The 19,960-nt window shown below is 36.7% G+C and overlaps 2 protein-coding genes across 2 annotated transcripts in view; one reads left to right on the top strand and one right to left on the bottom strand.

Annotated features, from left to right (window-relative positions):
* Window positions 1-11,789, bottom strand: part of LOC150082983 (somatostatin receptor type 2-like) — a 54,471-nt gene extending 42,682 nt beyond the window's left edge. Inside the window, exon 1 of the mRNA XM_090376958.1 lies at window positions 11,677-11,789. The gene's annotated coding sequence lies outside the window, so the exon portion shown is untranslated. The remainder of the gene's footprint in view (window positions 1-11,676) is intronic.
* LOC150082982 (guanylate cyclase 32E-like) overlaps window positions 1-19,960 on the top strand; it is a 432,790-nt gene that overhangs the window by 152,119 nt on the left and 260,711 nt on the right. The window lies entirely within an intron of this gene.

Below are 19,960 nucleotides of genomic sequence, written 5' to 3'. Positions count from 1 at the left end.
CTCGACACCAACTGCGTGTTATGGTATGAAGGAAAGTCCATTCAAGTTTATTTTGAGATAAGATTAAAACCCAGGGCTTTTCCATCCTGCGTGGAATTGGTATTACTGGTATAAAATTGGATTTATATTAAATTTTATCAGCACAACAGTAACTCCCAAATGATACATGTGGCCTAGACGTCAGCTTCTCTGCTTTTTGGAGTAAAAACATTGTAGTTTCGAAGGAAAACCGGAAATTATGCTTTCAAGCTGGGTTCAGACTAAATCAGTATTTTTATCGCTTATAATTTTGTTGTGAACTTCCATTGTATTCATGCTCCTATCGAAATGCCAGTTGCATTGTCTTTAAAATCTCATTAGCACATTTTGTCGGTTTGCAAATATTTTAAGACACTTTTTCTAGATGAATGAAGGCAACTTACTAAAATTAAATGTAACTTTATTTTAACGTTTCAGCCGATTCATCAAAGAAGGATTGTTATGTGAAAAGTTGTTGACGCAGTAATTTAAATTATTCGCTCAAAATGTCTTCTTTACTGACAACGTAATTACAGTAGATTTAACTAAAATCTCTTGGAAAGCTTATGTTTCTGTGCCACCCTTGTGATCTATTTGTTCATCTCTAAATTCATTTATTAAGTCGCTAACATCCGAGCCTATCTGAAGAAGCCGTTCCCTTTTAGGATTATACGAATGTTCTGTGGAATTAGTATTAATAAAAAGAAAAAGTACCATTTTTATTTCGCACTTCCTTTTGGATCTGTAGTACTGTGAAACTTTTTAAAATAATTTTCCCACTTTCTTGACCACATCCTAAGTTTCTTTTATTATGGACCGAAGATTCAATTACGCTCGCTGTGAGGAACAAGAATTACCATTATCTGCTTTTAACAGTGCACTCTAAGTGCGAAGTCTTACTTCAGCAAGTTGGTTTTATTTTTCCCATTCAACGTCATGTTTCCCGTGTTTGCCAGAGACCCAGTTACTTATTCTGCCATGTCCATTTAGTGTAATCCATTCTGTGTGCGAGGGATTTAAAATATTTTTTCTTCATCAAAAGATCTGCTTTTTCACTTTCCCTAAAATATCGGAAGTTTATTGTCTTTGTGTTCTAGCACCTAACCTAAGGGGAGGGAAGTCTACTGTCATCCCTTAAATCGATTATTAATGCGTTCATCCATTAATAGTCCCCTGTGTGCATTTGCTACTCTTCCCGTCCACTACCAGCCATTTCCACTGCTCTAACAATCAGGCTCACTTACATGAGTCCCCTTAAGGATTGGTAACTGAAACACGTGTTCAACTGAGTGACTGTAGTCTGTATTTATATTGAGTTCTAGTATAGAAGAAGAAGATTAGTTCTGGTGATAACTGGATATTATTTAGTATCTTTCATCGAATACACATTTCGCAGTTTTCTTCTTGTGCTTTTTATGCTCCCATCTACTGGACAGATCTAATTCTTCCTGTTTTTTTCGGAAACTTTTTATTGATCACATTCTGGATTTCATTTCTGTGGTGTTCAAAGTATTCGTAGTGAGTTAAGTTTTCTTTTAACGAAAACAAAACAAATATTGGTCGCACAAAAAAATTCGTCTACCCAAGTTGTTATTAAGATGGAAGGAAGCGAAATAATACTCCAAATAAAACAATACTCCACCACACTGGGATGTAATTTATTCCAGTATTGGACAACTCGCTGCCCAGAGGTGAACTTCATGAGATCCAGTCTTCTGCTATTCTCTAAGGTTTTATATCTGTGTCCCCTGCTTTTTGTCCCACCCACTAGAGAAAACGGACCTCCCACATTTTATTTTATTCAATCCCTTCAGTGTTTGGTTGTTTTTCAACGATTAAAAATGTCCGTATAGTATTTTAAAAATATGGGAAGTTTTGTACTGACATGGAATTTCTGGTGAAAATATGGGATATTCAGGTAATACTTGGATATCCTATCTGAAGTGTTTCGATTAAATGCATTTTTAGACACTGGCTTGTGTGATCTCCGTAATCACAGTCTTTCTTGCTCTTTTGCATATAAATTACCCTCTTGACAAAATGAACGCGATCTTCAAGAACCCATTACCCAACAACTTTTGAAACTTTGAGTAGCTTATTGAGATGTCCCTCTCGCGTAGAACAGAATGGATAATTTGCTATTCATCTGAGCACAACCCAATCTCAGCATATTAGGCTCTGCGTCTTCAGTTGAAAAAGAAAAAAACTAGCCTTGAGTAGCACTGCTGATAAGGACAGCTCAGAGGAATCTTTGGGAGAAGGGTACATCACTGGAGTTTCAACACTTCTATTAACTCCGGCTTTCAAAATTCGATTGACCTGATTCTTCTTCCGCTTCCTCAGAAAGTAGAGGAAACGGATCGTAAAAATCAACTTCAATAGAATCTGGTAACTACTCGAAAGTTTAGTTTTCACCAATGCATACTAAACTCCATTAACAATATATGCACCGAAATTACCATTCTTAGGATGGCAGCATCAAAGTTTTCCAGTAGATATGCGAAAATCCCTCTCTGTACGCTCCTTTGCTCTGCCCATGTGTTGGCCATTATAGTCCTTTTAATCACTCGGATATCCATTTGCCAAATTTCAATTAAACTCTCCAGGACGCTCTCATCTACGAATGGTAAGGATCATTTTATATTATGGAAGAGTTGCTTTTGTGTTTTAGATTTCATCCTTCCATTTTTCTTTGTTATTATGCTTTTAATGTGAATATTCCAATCCACAAAGATTGATTCGTAGAAACAACTGTTGTTAATTGGTTACTGATAAAAAAGGACAGTTAGATATACTACTCCATCTAACAACTTGACTTATAATTATGCTAAAACGCAAAAGTTCTCTTATACGTGTGTGTTTTTAAGGGTGGGGGGTTATCGCATTTCAGCAAATAGAATAAATCTAGTTGTCCCTGCTCAGAGCGTGAATTACTCGTTTAGAATGCGTTTGTAACAAGCGGGGACCTCGCTTTTGCTAAATAAAATCGTTTGCAATTTGCCAAATCACACGTTCATGAGGATAATCACTAATGGCTTAAATTCAATTATCAGAGCACTCGTTCACCAAAAACATAATTGCAGATTTTTATTCACGATTGCTAAACGGCTCTGGCCAGGAAGAAAATATATCATCGATGCTTGAAACGTAGCGGATGTTACGTTTTAATTTCCTTTTCTCGTTGATGCCCCATGCGTTTTCACAGATAAACAATTTGTTTAATGAGAAAAACAGATTGCTTAATGTCTAAGCAATTATTATATTTGTTAAGGGTTGATTAAAAAAATTCTTCAGTGTACTTTACTCCTTAATTTAGTCAGCTTTAATAATAAAATAACATTTTTAGAATTATACAGTGCCGTACCAAAATATTGAATGGGACATTGCTGAACGCGAAAGCTTGATTCCTACATAATGAATTCTTATGTAGAAAAATGCCATAGAAAAATGATCCAATGAGGAGGCAGCGAGAAACTTCGACAGCTTCAGGGGACATTTATAGCGATTGTATAAGAATTACTAATAAGGTTATATTATAGATGGTGATACAAGACGCTCGAAAATATCGTCACGTGCCATCAGTACGGCGTATGATTCTCGCCAATGTCTGCACAAGCCTGCAATGTTATACAGTGAACCATGCTCGATATAAGGGTGGCAACAAATCCCATTCTTCCCCCAGCGCAGACTTTAGTTCAACAAGTGACCGAGGAGTTGGCGGTTGGCGTGCAATGCGACGCCAAAGGGCCTCCCACCCATGTTCGATGGGACACCCTTGGGCCTAGTGATCGTGCTGGCCCAAGGGTGTCCCACGGCAGTAGTTGATATCTTCAGTTTGAAGATATTCCTCTGCCAGTTGAGTTCTATGTGCAGTAGTGTTGTCGTGCATGAAAAGAAAATCTGTGCCAACCGCTTCCCTAAATAGTCGCTCATACGGCTCGAGGATTTGTTATCTGTATCTCTGTGCAGTTACGGTATCCAATCAAAAACATGAAGAAGGGTGTAGCCATTCAGCTCCACACAAGTACACCGCCTCCACCATCAGTGTCCCTTTCTCTGATATTGTAAGGATGATACCGCATTCCTCGTTGTCTGAGCTAGTACGATGCTCTTGCCAGAAGGGAAGACTTCGCACATAATACGCTCTTTCGTTAAGGGGCCATCTGGTTCTGGCTGAAAAGATGTCATTATCTTTAAAGAGCGTGCTAGTCAGCTAGCATTGAAGTTGTCAGTCTTGTGGCTATTGAGAGAAAGAGACAGATGGAATATTTTACTCTTGACCGAACTTTAGCTTGCCTTATAAACTTTTAAGTCTGTTGATGTCGTTGCCATAACTTCCATATTGCAATCTTTGACACATTTAAGATATTGTCCATCTCAACTCGTTCTGTTTTGACAATAGTCATCCACCGCTCCGAATCTTTTACACCTTTATGTTGCTTTCTACAGAAAAAGAAAACAAAATCAGATGCAGTCTATACCACGTTAGATTGTAGTGTTTACTTTCTATAGCTTGTCTGATTTGCATGTTCCCTGAACCTTAAACTTTATTCTGACTTCATCTGACAATACTGATGCCTCATGCTAAATTATATTAGGAAGTGCAATTTTAGAATAAAAATTTATGCAGTTACATTTTTCAAAATTGATTGGTGTAATTCAACCTTTGGATACTAGAGTGATTAAAGAATGCATGAAGAAATAAAGAGTACTATTGGGAATATAAGTAATCTTTTTTAGTTTTTAGCCAGTTTTACGAGAAAAATAAAGCGAGGTGGTGGGAGGAGGAACTTACAGTAAAAAATTACCATTCATTACTGAGATCCGATGCAAAAGAACCTTCATCTAAATAAACTTTTTGGATTCGTTTTCTTTAAGATATAAAGAAAAAATAAACAGGACGTGTTAGTCTTAAATATGATTATACGCGCAAGGTTTCTTTAACTTGAGTGAAACAGCGAAGTACTTTTCATTACTCGAATTTGAAAATCAAAAACAAAGTACATGTATCGAGATTAGACAAAAATATCACATAGTTTGTCAAAGTGCTCCAGCATTCCGAAAATGAAACATAGTTAATTACATGTTAATGGTTTCGGTAATTTGCTTAAATTAATATAATATTTTGTAATTGCCTTTAAAATTGTTATTTTCATATAACGATCTCATATACAGATGCGTTATGAAATTTAATGAAGATCAACCTAAATCTCACGATACATTAAAACAATAAATTAATAATTAAAACCAAAGATATGCACTAAATAACCATTTGGGGGATTTCCACCTGTCGGATTATAATCAAATTTGAAGAAACTCGATAGACTTTCCTAGAAGAATCTAATATAAAATTTCTTAAGTCCATTCATCGGGAGTCCAGTTGTTAGAGTCGCGCAGAGTATGAGCAGCGCAATGGATATCATGGTTCTTCCACACCGTATAGAAAAAGACCAAATTAAAATCTCATCTAGACGAAAGAACCTGTTAATGGGTTTTTCATACCGTGGCCAAGTTAGTCGGTTTCAGGCGAGTCTCTTTTCCCTGCCAAAGATTGAGGTTTTATCCAGAAAAATAGGTAAACTGACACACACAGTTTACGGAACACACTGATACATTAGCGGGTTAAAAAATATTCGTTAATAATAATTGTCTTCTTTCTCACCGCTTAACCTTCCTTCTTAAATCAAAAAAAAAGCAGAGAATTTAAAATAGGCTTAAAATCAATAGGCTTGCGTATAAATAATAGCTGAGAGACCATAAGAGATTTAGAATAATCTTCGAGTCCACGATCTCTTCTGTTTTCCTCCTTAAGGATCGATGTCAGTTCCAGAACGCATGCTAGTGTGCGTTCTGGAACGCACACTAGCATGCGTTCTGGAAAAAGGGCAAGTGGCAGCAGTCTTTGACAGATAACTGCAAAGAATGCCCTAGCTATCGAACAAGTAGAAAGAAAAAAGAAAAGAAGCCGAAGTGTTCAAAAATGTCCAAGGAAACAATGAAGCGGGAGCTGAAGTCATTCTGAAGCGATGACTGATAAAAGGGGAGGCTTTAGTACTTCGTATCACAATTAATTCTTATATTACCAGATAATGATGAAGGCTCCCTCTTCCGTTAAACGTTGCAAAATTAGAAGACAATGTGCTTGCTTTGGGGCATGGTCCCCATACATGGTCACTTTTGTTTCCCTACCTTTTAAATATTTATTCAGGTTCTGGTGACAAAGACTAACACCATTTATAAAGAATAATTACGCATTTATTTCTTGTAGTAATTGCATAATTAGCATTCAGTGGAATCTATGTCCTCTTGAATAAATTTCCTGGTTAAACTTCTGGGGCACTACATAGAACCCAAGGAATTTACAACTCGTACGTTATGGTGATCTTAAAAATGCTATATTCTGTGACATCACGTGAATTTGAACATTTGCACTTAATAAGTTATTGAAGACTTTTTATAAACATAAAAGTTCGTTTCTGTGTTCACAGACTAATTCTTTACTTCTAATGCGTTACAACTTGAATATTCATTAGGTTGAAAACTCCTTGCTACATCAGAACTTCCATGGGACTCTGTTCAAATGAGAAATCTTTCAAATGCTTATTAAAATTTTTCATTGCATAATATATTGCACTGAAACAAATAGAGAGGGAAAAAAAAAAAAAAAAAAAGAGTTCCTTTGCATGTACGAGTAGTACAGTAGCTATACTCATCGCCCTTCTCCAGCAACTTTGAATCCCGCCATAGTTCGAGGAATTGTGGGAGTTTTCCAAAACGTGGCCGAGTTATTCGGTCTCTGTGATGATCGTTGTATATTTCTTTCCTCTCGGAAATTTGGGTTTTTCGTCCAGCAAAGAGGAAACTGACTGAAGTTTACACGCAGTTAGGGACGTAAATATACTCATAGCCTCAGTGGTGATTTGAGTAAAATAATTTCTGTTACATTCTTCATTTCATACGCTGAAATCATTGATTAAAAAACAGGTAATGAAAATAAGCACAATGATGCTAAATGTTTAAAAGTGTGGCATTTTTGTTTTCCCCACTGATTAACGTTCAGTAATATACATCACTAGCTGAAATGAATGAAACTTAACAGTCTGGTTGGAAGCGTTTTCACCTGTAGCCGCAGAAACTTCAAGAGACAGTTGATGCCAAGACATTGTAGGATTCCGTCTTGCTGTTAGAGCCAGATAACGGTGTGTTCTGGTTGACGTAGGCCTCAGGTGACCTTGACAGTTCTCCTTGTATTGGTTCCTATCTCCTTAAGCTGCTTCCATAGTGTCGAGATGACACATTAAGCCAACGTCCCACCTCCGCCTGCCCGGATTGAAGTTGTCCAAAGGCCCACCATCTCAAAGAATCATCTAAACGACGATGAATTACATCATGAGTACTGGAGATGTGGCTATCCCATTGAGCCAGCCAAAAAACGAGAATGAAGTGACGTGGTCGAAATCGGTGTTTTTATAGGCATGAGAAATCTGCATAATGTGCGACTCTATAAGGTGCTAGATCGATTCCTATTGAATACTTGGGATTTGCATGCCAGGATGCCTATTATATCAAATATTCGCCTTCGGTGACACCTGTTCGCAATAAATTATTTAAAACATTTTGTTCTGTTAATTTTGTGGAGCAGCGTAATGGCAAAGTGGGGACTCATTCATCTACAACTAACGTCTGGAAAATTACAACTATATTCAAAATTTCCGGCATTTTATATTTCTTGTCAGTAATTCTATGATGTTCGTTGCCCTTACGTGGTCTTCCATGGTGTTTTAATGATGGATTAATCTGAATTAGTAGTACAATTTGTTACGAAGATCCTGAAATACTTAGGATGGAAACCAAGAGTGTTGCGGTCATTTCGACCATTGTAGGAATCGGATCCTTAAACTGTCCCTAAATGATAGTTGAGTTCGCACACCTTATCAGATTTTGAGCACCCTCTTACACTTCAGAAATCCCTCAGACTCATTATAATGGTTGGTTATTGCAGGGTTTACCTTAGACCTCATTTTTAGCAGAAATCTTGTTAAATCCAAAGTTAGGTCGAAATTTAAGACAGAAATTCATAAATGTTTTGAGTCCTTGACCTTTTGCGATGTTTAGGTCGTCAATAATGTGTCCATTGAATGGATCCATGAATTTCGCATACGCGGGGTTATTACACAAGTAGGCTAATCGAAATACTTGGTGTTTCCATAGACCATGGTGTTTTGGCTTCTTGATAAGATAATATGTAGCTTGGTTTATGATCGTTTATTTATTTATTCTTTCTTTTCTGTGCTATTAGTTGTAATTCATGTAACCTCATACTATTATATAATACTATTACATTAATTTTTACTTAATACAAAAATTGTTTATGCTCTAAAAATGTATTTTATAATATTGTTCACTTCATTTCACAATAGGCAAGGGTCAGCTGGTGTTTCTTCTACGTTACCAGCGCCACAAGAACTGAACAACCTCACCACCTGATTCTCCCAAATTAAGTTTTCAGACTAGAGACGCTCAGTTTTCTTAGTGCTAATAAAACGATACAAGGAAGTAAATCTTAAGAGCAGCCTTAAAAAATTCTGATAATTGTATACACGCAGTCTCACTTTAAATTTACATAAACTTCCACCTAAATTACTTTTGTGTCAAAGTTCAGACTTTACTGAACTTTGACACAAAGTTCATCTTTTTTCTTATTTGTTACCCAAAGAAGAAAAAAGATGCTCTCTCTCTGTTAAATTACTTAACCCGTTTAAGTAATAAATACCTTATTTAGATCACATTCAGATGACTGGCTTCCAGACTCTTCTCTTTAAGAATAATAACTCTTTGTGCCTTTAACTAATTTTGTTGTCCGTCGCTTGAGATTGGTAACCTGACTGATTGAAACACCTAAAGAGTTGCAGACTAACTAAACGACTTCACTGGTTGGACATAATTGACTATAGTGTCATCGAGATGACAGTACTCATTTTGACACTTCAAAAATTTCACTGTCCATGGCATATCATCAGAGTACGTGTCCAAGCCTGAAAGCCCCTTAATGATTGATCGATTATAAATAGCGTATATATCCAGGATGAAATACGGAAGTCTGCTTTTCCAAACCTCAAAGCCTGGAACACTTAAATGTGATCTGTTGATAGCAGAGAATTATTATCTCTGGAGAGAGATGCGAACAACTGTTGCTAGGTAATGCTGGCTTGTTGTTGCCATGCGCTGTGCCGGTGTGCTTTATCGATTTCCCAATTATACAAAGTTGAATATTTTATTACGTTAAATAATTTCTGCATATTGACTTCCCAATTACGAAGAGGCGCATATTTTATAGGTCCACGTTTATTTTTATTATCATAACAGAGAACAAAAGAGAGAGGGGAACTAAGGGGACAAGGGCGCGACTTCGCATGCGCGCTAGGAACTTACAATAAATAACTGCGTCTGCTGGTTAAACTAAACATATGTCCATTCAGATGGAATTGTGAATATTTCCCGATGAGATGATAATAACTGGGGGTCCATAATTTTAAATTTTAATTAAATTGAACATTTTTCTGGAAACAATTTAACTGTAAATTTAAAATGAAGACCGCATCGTGCAATAAAACAGTATTCGTATACATTATAGCTGTCTGTTTATGTAGAGTGAAATAATTAGTTCAGTTGTTAGCCGTGTTATAAAGTTCACTAAATCCCATTGATTGGATACGGTTAATTAGGTTTGCAAACAAACTGCAGCTGTATGGAGCTGGACACTTCTCATTGATATTCATAGCATTCCTCCTAGGAGACTAATTATATGCAGCAGGAGAGGTTCGAGGATTTGCCATTTCAGTGGTTTCGCCAAAATCGAGGTTGTGGCAAATCTCCTTGTATCTGTACGAAGAACAATCCACACTACCGATTTATTGTAGGCCTAAATACCAGATAATGGTATTTAGGAAAACTTGATCTCGTATTCTTTATTTGTCCAGCCAGCCAGAAAGCTTCCATTGAAGAGATACGTATAAGATTAGAAGTAAATCCCTAATCCATTTATGCAACTTGGCCAAAGAAGTTTCATCTGTGGATCAGAAAACAACTTTATTTTAGTTTATAAACATTCATTAAATATTACGAACTTCGCATACCACGGCTTCAGAATAGTTGGTGTACCGAAGATTGAATTATTCACCCTCCAGTAACTAAGTCGACTCTGGTCCTAAAAGTCTCAAGGAAACCAGTTACTTCTTGATGGGACAAGAGCTAAGAAGCAGCATTATTCACTAAAACTATTTCATCATTGAAATGCGATCTATGGCGAGTAACTTGATTCCTTCCAAGACCTCATGAAATAATTGAAATCCAAGTCGTGTTGAGCGCGCATTACTTGCTCACCGGCAGAACATTGCCATCTGGAGATTCTCCAGGGAAGTAGCCCAATATCTTTTCTCATCCAATTAGTGGTAATAAGTTAAGAAATCATGTCATTAGTGTGCAATCGAAAGGGGTAAGCAATGTTCAGGGAGTGTTACCTGATACAATTTTCTGCCTGCTGCAGTTGACGTTTATCTGAGATTACGGCAGGTTATTCGGACTCTTTGGGCTTATTAGTGTGCTTTATTAGCTCCTGTTGGTTACTCTTTTAGGCCGATGAAGAAATACGACCAACGTCCCTCTGCTAACCAAGCTTATTTACTAAGTTCCTCGCCAGCATTACGCAAACTTAGTATAATGAATGATTTCTGGGTGAAGTCGTATTGCTATAATTAGGCATTAATGAATATTATGCACTCGTATATTAGGCGTTTAAATCTTTTGAGGGATTGCACATCGCACTGAATAATTGCAAAAAGACATTTCAACCGATATTGTTGATGTAATGCAATGTTCTACTCGTAAATGGCTTAATGATTGGACTTTCGGCCTTAGAATAACAAAAAGCAGGTTAAGAAAGGATTATGTCGAAAATTTGCTGTAGTATTTTGAACGATTTCTAATGCGCAGACCCTGTTATTTCTTTACCGCTCGTCATATCAATCTACACACACACCAACCAATCGGAGGAATGTATTCACGTTGGGCACTTTCACTTTGTATATTGCATATGTTTTGAAACTTGCACAGCTCTTAGAAAAGAAGAACGTTTTGAAAAAATGGCTCATGACGGATTGCATATCCTTCAGTATTCATCACATTATCTTTGGGGAAAAGAATATTGGAAGATGTAAACTTCTCAAGGTTTTATCTCTAATTAAATATGTGGCACAACAATAGTATGCAATTACTTCTAATTCACCCACTCTGGCGTGGTTAATTAATTAAATTCATGGCAAATAATTAGGTGACTAGCATTAAATAAAAGGGAAATTAATTATCTCTTTGGCCAGCCACAATCTACCATCTTTTCGAGAGTCCGATAACAAATTTTCGCCTTTTCATTATTCAACCAACGATAGTCTTATCTATCCTGGCCATAATTTGTACAGCACTAGATGTTCAGAACGGACTAAGTTTAACAAGTCTGTTAGATTAGTATCTACTTATCCCTTAAATTCCTTTGTTAATATCTTAAAGTAACTTGTTGCTTTGAAAATTTGTTAAAAATCTTATCTTTATACTAAAATAGTTTATAAAGTACCAAACGAACTATGAAATTTTCGAGGAACTTACTTATTCATCAGCAGAAAACCAGTTGCATCGTCTGTAACACATCACACAGCATGTCGCGCGCTAACGCTGTTGCCTTTCATTGTTGCATCGGGAAGACAACAGGCGTGAGTGAAGTACAACGAGCTTCTCTTCGGCTTCTGCTATTTGTTCATCATCTCATGGTTTCAGTAGCGCTACCTGGTGGGCGCATTCGAAGTGTAATGTTCTTGTTTACGTAGGTCTATTAATAACTTTATTTGACTTATTTGCGTTCTATTTCGTATACCGGAAAGAAACTGGAAATATCGTGGTTCCTATTTAAGGGATTCGTCTTTTTAAATTCACGAGAAGAAACGTAGGTGGCAGAACGCGTAAACCTAAGAAGAAGGAAAGAAGAGAACGATTTTAATTAAAACCGAAGGATACAGACCTATTCCAGTTTGGGACTCGCATACAATTAGGCACTTAAGGGCACAAGGCGTCTGTATACTGTGAACTCAAACAATAACAGAGAAGTCCATTAAAGTCCTGACAGTCCAACCTGGGTTGGACTCCTGTCGTCAGGAATGGAACCCTTCTCAGACGCAGTTTACCATGCATGCATTCTAAGCATAATTAAACTTATAACTGTACATTAAATTTATAATTCAAGTATGTTTCTTACTTTTAAAATTCTGCTAACTGAATACTTTGGTTTCAAAAGACACGAAGTATAAATCCTTGTTAATTCGAAGCGCAGCGTTTTTACCACTCTTCAAGTTTAATTAACTTTATCCTAAACAATAGCTAATTATTGACTTCCAGAATTAATTTCATACACTCCGATTAAAATGTTAGAAAAATCTAATTAAGCGAGTGATTCCTTTTCCCTGTGTTTTTTAAGAATTACCAAAAACAACTCCAGCCACCTACACAACAAAACATTGTTAAAGTTTTGTTGTCTTTCAATCAGCGCTGCTCTTTCGGATTTTCACTTTTTTTCTTTCTGATAAAATAAAGCAAAGTGCAAACTCCTCTGCTTAAGGCACTTTGCTTGTGTGTTGTGCATCAGCAGGGTAGTAATCTTTGAGTGGAGGAGGAAGAAGTATTAAGGAAAGCGAAAACAAGAGATGTATGTAGCTTATCTAGTTCGAAGACCTCGACTTTTTAACATCTCTAGTGACGTTCTGTTTGCCATACAGCAAACAGAATGTCCGTATCGAGAGGTCACCCACCTTTAAACATGCTCGCCAAGTGAAAAAACACAGGAGTCACAATGAAAGAATATCGCCAAAGGGAGTGTTTGTGTTGCATTATGATGTGCAGTTTTTCTGAGAATTCTTTTTAAGTTGCATTCATTGGCAGAATATGCTCTCTCTCTCTCTCTCTCTCTCTCTCTCTCTCTCTCTTCTTATATTTTTCATTTGACTCCTCCATTTCAAATATAAATAAAATATCTAAATATATTCAAAGTACTTCCAGGTTATCAACAAAGTCAATCCCTGTTTTTAAATTTGAATATCTTAAATTTACACCTCTAGAAAATATGGACACATTTCATTGTACCCAAAAGCCTTAGATTGCAAAAGAGTTCAAGGTCTGCGATCTTTTATTCACAACAAGATGTTACCGAAAGTCAAGAGGCTGGATATGTTCAAGATAAAGTTTTAAGACCTACATTACCAACCAAACCCACTAAAAATTTTTATCTTTGTAATACAATCCGTAGTTTAATAATCTTATGGGCAATCTATCATATAATAAGATTATATGATGGATTATCCATAATCCATGATATAATCTTATTCGCTGTAGAGTGAGTAAGTCATAATTAATACAATTTTGAATTTTTAAACGATTTGCATATCCTCAGCATCCGTCTAATATCGACTTGAATAAGCCTGGTTGAGATGGTTGAACGATCTCTAGAGAACATAATGAGAAGGGTCCGGTGAAAGCAGTTTGATATGTAATACAGTCGAAATAAAAGAAAGCATGGAAAGCACAGACGAGAATTCTGCAAAAATTCTCTTCTTTCATGGAAGACAGTCCAGCATTCCTTAAAATTTATCTGGTCAGGTGAAGCAATTTTTCGAGTGGTTGCCTTATCACTGGGCACTCTAATTGATAAGATCTTTAACAAATAAACTCTATATCAGTAACCTTTGAATTTGGACATCTTCCTAGCCCCATCTTCTTGCATTATATACCCATTCCAACGCCACGGCTGGAAATATCGATGGAATTCATTCTGGAAGTTCATTCAGTAGTGATCACTGTTTATGTTCCATTCCAACAATTTATATACTCTTATATTTTTTATTTGTTTTTCTGTCCAAGAATTCCTTACTGGAAAGAACATTATCATGATTAAAAGCCCATTTGGTCATTGAACTTCTCCATAATCAGCGCAGACCATTGTGAATTCGACACGAGTATAACTGAAGCCGGAAAATCTTAGACTACACGTCTATTCCTGTGATCCAGAGAACCATTCACATCCACAGTTTTTCACTAATCGGCTTACAATCGTTTACCATAATTCTCTGTCCTCGTACGTGCTTGCAATTCTCCAAGATTCATTATGGGCTGCTCAGATTGTATTTTTCTTGGTGTTTTCGGTGGTTCTTGAAGTTACGCTCGTAAACTGCCATTGTTGTTTTTAGCCAACTTTAATGTTTGTACCTTTCAAAATTATTGGTCTTTCTTCCTGCGTATGTTTTCATGTGGGAAAATATTGGGTACTACAGGAGTAGGATGTATTTACCAGTTCAAAGCAGCTGACGTTTTCCATTTGTTCATGTGAATAATATTCTGCGAGTGAGATGAATCACAGAGATGCTCCTTTTGCAGCTGTCTAGTTTAATAAAAGGTTGTTATATATTTGAGGTGGTAGAGGATTTTCCACCAGAACACCTCGCGTTCTGGATGCATTGCATATCACATCTTTTCTACGCAGAAGGGATGCATACAACCAGATAATAGAATATCTGAAAACATAAAATGTTATCTTCACAGCAAAAGGAAAGCGTCATTTATAAATCCTTTGGTTACCAGTTCAAGAGAAGAAACATATATCAGAAATAAAATTGTTATGAAACCATGTTAAATGCTCCTCACAATGGAATCTGTCAGGTTCATTGTCATTCAACTAGCAACATCGTTCATCAGCTTTCCAGAAAACGGAAACGAATTAAAGCAGCCATTATGAATTGAAGCACTAACTTCCATCCTATTATTTCATCTTTTCTTTCATTCCATCCCACCATATCACTCTTTTAATGTGTGCATACGACTATGGGTAGGACAGTTGGTGAACCGAGTGGAAAAGACCCAAGTTAGAATTCCCACAATGACAGGAGGAATTTGTATGGGTCTTTTTCACAACGTGGCTGAGTTAGTCGGTCTCAGGAGATGGTAGCATGGTTTTTTCTCTCGGAACTTGGGTGTTTTGTCCAGTAAACTATTTAAAGCCTTATATGTGGAATATGGCCTAAGGTTGACGATGCGCGTAAAACCATACAACAACCAATCAACGACTATAATATAACTTTTGTGAAGCTGTGTGCTTTGTATTCATTGAACTGATAGTGCATCATTGAGCTCTTAAAAAATAATGCAAAACAAGTTCGTTAATGTACGCAGTGCATTACATTTCGCGCAGTTTTTATATTTTAAATTGATTTTTTATTTTGCAACTTAATAATCACTCATTTTTCTTAAATACTTTATAATCAACAGTGCGTGGAATGCGAATGTAGTACAGGCTGTGTAATTTAATAAATTAAACAATGGTAGTATGCTGTCAACGCTTTCGTAATACAGTTTACTGTTCCTTCTGAATTTTAAGAAGAGTTGAAATAAATATAACATGTATTTAATGTTCCTGCTCTGATTAATATAATAAAAACATAGCTTCATGATTTATGCATGGTGTTTATTCTATTTATTATGTTTATACTACTCATGATTTATATAGTAAACTGATAACAAAGTGTGTCTTTCTTAAATCCCAAAGTTTTAGGCGTAAACCGAGGCCGTATCATTTATGTGCATGAGCCATATTGTTCTTTCATTCCATCAATTCGTGCACGGCAACAAACACATCTATTGAAAAAAAGGAATGATAACGTGACACGTATGGAAAAAAAAAGAAATAATAATAATTTCTGGATTCCTATCTGTACGATTTTAATGAAATATATAAATGCTTGACAAATATTTCTAGAAGACCCAAATACAAATTGTTAATTAAACTCCATCCACTGAAAGTCGAGTTATTACATGCAGACAGACGGAATGACAAGGTAAGGACAATTGACGCTTACGTATGTCAGAAAAAATTGAAGTTTTCTTCCTTTTAGAAAGTCGTGTTCCCTTTTCGCTTTAGTAAAATCCATTTGTTTCGCCATTTTCTTTTTTTACATCGCCATTTGCGATCTTCTTTTGAAAAAGGCTTCACAAAAAGGAAACAAAATCCGTCCCTTTTGACATAAAGAACCTAAAGCCCAACATATTTTCCTAGGAAGCCAGATTCACCTTTATGGAAATGCAAGTAATTAAAAAAAAAAAAAAAGAACTTTGTCACTTCTACCCTTCTCGACTGCATTACAAAAATAAATATGTGAAACAGCTACGCAACCCAAGCATCTTTTGAGATTATAATTAATTATCTACACGAGTTGCGAGTTCCTGCAGAGTCTCCTTCAATCTAAAGAAATGTGTTTGTAACAAAAGAAAAGTCTTATCAATAATTCTGAAGGAAACACCCTTTCATTAATGTCTGATGGACATCAAAGCACGTTCGAAGCCCTAAGAAAAAACAAAATTCTCTTTGTGAATGACACGAAGACATTAATTAAATGCTTTGTAAACAAATATTTCAACTTTCATTTAATTAGAATCGAAATACTCGCTGGAAAGTTAATTCCATCCTGGAAGGTGTAAATCGATATTTTTGCGTGTTTGTTAATTCTGTATTGGTGAACAGCATGTCACACGTACATCCTGGAAATGAGTAGGGGAGAATGAGATAGCTCACTTCCAATTGAGGCTGTAAACAATTTAAACCAAACCAACTCATTCACTACATTGAATCCAGCATGTATTACCAAGCTTTTCAACTTTCTTTTTAATAAAGAAAGATATGTGCGCTCTATCGGAAATTCAGGAACTATTTCTGTACAAATAATGATTTGAAGGAATTATTAATTTCGCTGCAATACATTTGTGAAGTCCTTGTAAAAGTATGAAGTACATTCTTCTATTGATTGTGTTAATTAAGTTTTCTTTGACAGATTTTTTCTTCGTTGCTGTACTCACCTTTGTAATTTCGCAAGTGTTTGAGATCTAGTGACTGGAAAGGCCACAGCAATACACTAAATCAACCATCATGTTTCTGGACCGTTTCTGTACAGTTCTGGCCTTGTGACCTGGAGAAATCATTCATAGATAGATACATTACAGCCATGAGTGGGATGCATCTGGTTGAAATCAATTTCCAGATAACCTGTGGCATCCAGATGTTGCTCCATTGGCATCAAAGAGGCTGAATATGCACAACATAAACCGTCTCTACACCATTACCTTGCTGATCATCAGCTTGCATTGTTGACCTGGCAGGATGAGTCCATGGATTCGTGTAATTGCGCAATGTCCTCCAAACGGAGAAAAACAGCAGGAACCGAGATTCGTCAGAGCAGGCAATGTTTTTTTCCAGAACAGGAGTGGCACCTGGTTTGTCTTCGGCTGCGATACTCCGTGACAAGGTAGGACGAGCTGTGCTTTCTGAAATGTTCTTTGGTTGCCGCTGTTGTTGTGGTTTGTTGTTTGATTGACTGTGGCCTTTCTGTTACTCTGCACAAATCTTGTCAGCCTCCGTTGGCCTCTCACATCAAAAAACTATTTCCAACCACAGGTTCACCATTGGTTGAATGTTATCGGTCCAATTTTGATGCATCGAAGGCGCAACCTTAGGTGAAAACCTTAGCAGGATTGCAGTTTCTGAATTAGTAGTAGCGACGCGCGTGGTACCGTCTACCATGTCACGTTATAATTAAATCTTTCGTCTTGTCAATTCTCGCGCTGAATTGCACACAGCATCTGCCCACTACTTTATATCACATGGTACGAACACGTTATGCTGTTGTTGGAGGATTCCATTTCTCGAAAAGGGGAAATGTACCTAATAAAGTAGCCACCGAGTATACATATTATACGCTCATATAGACTAGTGACGTTGTGCAAGAAAAAAACCATGATTTAAACAACATTTTATTGCAATTAAGATTTCCATGGTCTAATAATCCAATAGAAACGAAGCTAAAAAGTGAAAAAATGAACTTAGCTAAATAGCCTTTTAATTCCCAATTTTGTTTTTATTTAATTAATCTGTTGATAAATACATTGAATGGCAGAGAAATGAGTAGAAGTAGGATTAGACGAAGATTCATTCTTAGCTTTCTTATTACTTTTAGTATTTGACTGCTGTTACGTGATTATCGGTTCTTTCACACTTTAGGCTATTCAACACTGCTCGACAAATTTAACAGTAAAAAATGTTTTTCATAAATATCTTATTATGAAAACAGTCTCGTTGAAGGCGAATGTTGGATATAATATCGTCGTGGAATGCAGATTCCGAGTGTCCAATTTAAATCGCTCTATCAGCTTAGAGAGCCGCACATTATGCAAATTATTCGTGCCTATAAAGACACGGGGTTGGGACCACATCACTTCATTCCTGTTTTTTTGGATTTCTCAGTGGGATAGCCACATCTCCAGTACTCAGGATGCCAAGTCATTGTCGTTTAGATGATTCTTTGAGATGGGCAGGCCGTTGGACGACTTGAAGCAGGGCAGTCGCAGGAGGGGGCGACACGTTTGCTTAATGTGTCACGCAGTGTCGTCTCGGCACTATGGAAGCAGTTGATCGCTTCTCGGCCTTTTGGCTAAGATCAAAGTGTATGGAAGCACTTACAGGAGACAAGAACTATTACAAGAAAGCCTACGCCAACCAGAACAGACTGCTATCTGGCTCTAACAGCAAGAATCAACCTTACGATGTCCCGTAATCAACTGTTTATTGAGGTTACTATGGCCACAGGTGAAAACATTTCAAACCAGACTGAGTTAAAAAAAGGCTCAAGGAAAGCTCAATCCACTTGCTTCCTTGCCTAGGCAAGGAAGCAAGTGGTTTGTATCCTTAACCACAAACCACCGCAGAGCTCGTCAAAACTGGTGCCATGAACATGTCTTGGAGCCCTAACAAATGGGGTACAGTTCTGTACTTTGAGTCCCGTTTCAGTCTACAACCAGATTTTATCGGTCTGAAGATATTCAACGACTGCCGTTGGCCATCGCGATCAACCGACTAACATCCGATCGAACATGTGTGGAACGTCCTTGGGCATCCCATTGCACTCCGACAGCCAACTCCTGGGTCGCTTGGTGAGCTAAGGTCTTCGCTGGTGTAAGAATGGGATTTGTTTCCACGGAATCTTATAGACACCCTTATACCGAGCATGGTTCACCTTATACCGAGCTGTTAGGCTTGTATAGCCATTGAAGGGATCATACGCCGCACTGATGTCATATTTTCGAGCATCTTGTGTCGACTTCTGTAACGTTACCTTTTTGGTAATTCTTATACTACCCCTATAAATGTCCCTTGTATCTGTCCGAAATTTCTCGCTGTCTCCTCATTTAATTGTTTTTCTATGGTACACCACCATACTAAATTTTGTCCCGCTTCCTCTCAAGCTGCACGACTTCCATCATGTTTTCTACGTGTTCTGTTAATTTTGTCGAGCAGTGTATTAAATTTATTATAAGATTAGTTTTTCGCAGTTGTTTTATCTGTGCGCGTGACTGTGAATGTCTGTATCATCATTTCAGAACTCCTTTTGCGTGTTCTAAAAAGAGTATGTCACATTTTGTCCACAATGTCATTAGTTACAGTATAGATCCCTCCAAACTGCTCTAACACCAGGTATCATCTTGTATTATTGTTAGTCTTAGCAGCTATTCCTTGTTCTCTGTTTTACAGAAGATAAGCGTGGTCTGATCGGAAAGATTATTTATTAAAAATATATCAAGGAATAATAATAAGTAATGATAATATCAAAAATAAATTAATTTTAATTAAAAATATATATAATAAAAAAACAAAAGCCTTGTCTAACAATACGTTAATAGAAATAATTTTTTAAGCTTTTATTTTATTTGTAAGATAAACTAAGAGCAAAGCAATATTAACGAAAATGAAAATATTGTACAGTATATATTTTGATATATACAATATTTTAGTATCACAGTAAAAAGAATT

Source organism: Mastigoproctus giganteus, chromosome 7 (assembly GCF_048544385.1).
Source record: "Mastigoproctus giganteus isolate SK-2022 chromosome 7, ASM4854438v1, whole genome shotgun sequence".
NCBI classification, from domain to species: Eukaryota; Metazoa; Arthropoda; class Arachnida; order Uropygi; family Thelyphonidae; genus Mastigoproctus; species Mastigoproctus giganteus.
The sequence above is the reverse complement of the archived record's forward strand: the minus strand, read 5'-3'. Positions and strand labels throughout refer to the sequence as shown.